Source organism: Dasypus novemcinctus, chromosome 10 (genome assembly GCF_030445035.2).
Source record: "Dasypus novemcinctus isolate mDasNov1 chromosome 10, mDasNov1.1.hap2, whole genome shotgun sequence".
NCBI classification, from domain to species: Eukaryota; Metazoa; Chordata; class Mammalia; order Cingulata; family Dasypodidae; genus Dasypus; species Dasypus novemcinctus.
This window is the reverse complement of record NC_080682.1, coordinates 17,149,739-17,152,599: the sequence shown is the minus strand read 5'-3', so window position 1 is coordinate 17,152,599 and position 2,861 is coordinate 17,149,739.

The following is a 2,861-nucleotide window of genomic DNA, read 5'->3' as shown; positions in this document are numbered from 1 at the left end:
AGCAGACCAGCGAGTTCTGGCTATCTCCACCCTAGCTTTAAAAGAAAACAAAGGGGGAATTGAGGGCAAGCATGCAAAAGTTTGGCTCTCAGAACTGGCCACCTCCGAGGTCTGAGGCACGAAATACGCCTCCCTTGGTTGGCCCCTCGGGACAAGGTATGCACCTACACCTCCCCGCAGAGGAAACTCATGCAAGCCCCCTCACACCACCTCCGTCTGGGCCAATCTCAGGGCCTCCTACCTCGTAAAGACACGCCTGCTCTCTTCCACCTATCAGCGAGCTATCCAGCTCAGCCCTCTCAAATTTAAGCTCTCCCTAGTAACTACTGACCAGCCTAGTAGACGAGTTCTGCTTCTATGCCCTTATAAGGTAACAACACTTAATCTAGCCTATCAGAACCCAATCACCCTCCACCAATCCTCTCTCTTCATACTCTATAAAACTGCTTGTACTTCCTCAATAAAGTAGACCTGCACCATCCACCTCGTCTCCGCAGTTGTCCTTCGAGTCACTGTGCGTCCTCTCACGCCTGCGCCTCCCCACCCCGAGCCCCCTGTCTAGAGAAGCGGGGGCTCCTCACCTCACATGTGCACTTGAGAAAAATGTATATCCTGCTGTGTTTGGGTGTAATGATCTATATATGTCTATTAGATCCAGCTCCTCTAATATACTGTTCAAATGTTTTGTTTCTTTAGTGATTCTCTTTTGAGATGTTCTTGCCAAGGTAGATAGTGGTGTATTAAAATCTCCCACTATAATTGTAGATGCATCTATTGTTTCACTTAGTTTTCCAGCGTTTGCCTCATGTATTTAGAGGCACCCTTGTTAGGAGCATAAATATTTATGATTGTTCAATCTTCTTGAAAGATTTTCCCTTTCACTAAAATGTAGTATCCTTCTTTGTCTCTCACAATTGTTTCACATTTAAAGTCTATTTTGTCTGATATTAATATAGCTACTCCTGCCTTTTTTTGGTTATTGTTTGCTTGTATGATTGTTTTCCAGCCATTCACTTTCAATCTCCATGCATCCCTGGGTCTAAGATGTGTCTCTTGTAGACAGCATACGGATGAGTCATATTTCCTTATCCAATGTCCCAGTCTGGATCTTTTGATAGGTGAGTTTAACTTTGACATTCAGTGTTATTACTTTCAAGGAATTATTCATGTTAGCCATATTCTGATTGGAGTTGTGTTTGTCATATTTTGTTTGCATTTTTTCCTTCTCTTTTTGTCTTTTTTGTTGCTCTTACACTCTACTCCAACTCTGTCTGTCCTGTTTTTCCCTTTCTTCCTGCAGAACTCCCTTTAGAATTTCTTGAAGGGGAGGTTGCTTGTTGGCATATTCTTTCAGTTTCTGTTTTTCTGTGAATATTTTGAACTCTCCATCATTTTTGAATGCTAGTTTAGCTAGATAGAGTATTCTTGGTTGGAAATTTTTTTCCTTTAGTACCTTGACTATATCATACCTCTGCCTTCTTGCCCCCATGGTTTCAGATGAGAAATCAGCACTTAATCTTATGGAGCTTCCCTTGTATGTGATGGTTTTCTTTTCTCTTGCTGCTTTTAGAATTTTCTCTTTGTCTTGAGCATTGGATAATTTGGCAAGTATATGTCTTGGGGTGGGCCTGTTGGGGTTTATGACTAGTAGAGTGTGCTGTGCTTCTTGGATATGTACATCTGTCTCTTTCAGTAGATTTGGGAATTTTTCAGCCATTATTTCCCACAACACTCCTTCTGACCCCTTTCCCTTCTCTTCTCCTTCTGGAATACCTATAATATGTATGTTTGAGTGTTTTGCATAGTCATGCAGGTTCCTAAATCCTAGCTGTATTTTTTCTATCTTTTTATCAACCCCTTCTACTATCTGTTTGATTTCTGATGTACTGTCTTCCACATCACTAATTCTCTGCTCTGCCTCTTTTAGTCTGCTGATATTTGCTGCAAGTGTATTTTTTATTTCTTGAACTGTGGTGTTCATTCCCATCATATCTGTTATCTTTTTGCATATGTCTGCAATTTCCCCTCCAAGTGTTGTCTTCATGTTGTTAACCTCTTTCTTTACTTCATTAAATTTGTCAGTGATAAATGTTCTGAGATATTTCATTGCTTGTGCGAAGATCTGCTCCCCTTCCTGATTTTTAGTTTGTTCATTGGATTCAGCCATGTTTTCCTGATTGCTGGTTTGGTTTGTGGATTTTTGTTGCTGTCTTGTCATCATTTTATCTTTACGGGTTTGATCAGTTCCTTAGCTTCTTTGTCTAGTCTTGGAGATTAATTAGCTGTTGTTTTTGCGTAAGTGTTATATCTTCTCTTTGTCACTTTGTTCTTCTTATTCTAATTTCTTGTTGCTGGTTAAGTTCACTTTAAAAGAAAGTATTAGTGCCATGGAAAGGCAATTGTGTAAGCAAGGAAAAAGTGTAAAGTAGTATTGGTGATATATGTTAACAAAGCAAGAATATGAGATCTGGGAGGATGGAGGTTAGATTCATGTAAATTGTGTAGAGTTATAGCAGTAGGTAGAGTACCTATAATGAGGTAGATGACTGAATATGGGAGGAATATGGTATGAGCTAAAAAGCTATTGTTTTCGTGAGAGAGGGAAAGAAAAAGAAAGGTAATAGTTTCAAGAGTGGATAACAGACAGAAAACAAAACAAAGGTATTAGAAATTAAGAGTTAGACACTTTGTGGATCAAAGAAAGGGAGGTGGGAGGTGGAATATAGGAGAGACAGTAGATGATGGCAGATATCAAGATGTAGGGGAAAAGGGATAGTGTAGGTAGCCTAAGTTGGTTCACACAGAAATGAGGCAGTGGAAGATGAGAAAACCGAGCAAATGTGAGTTGTTCCCTTGCAGCA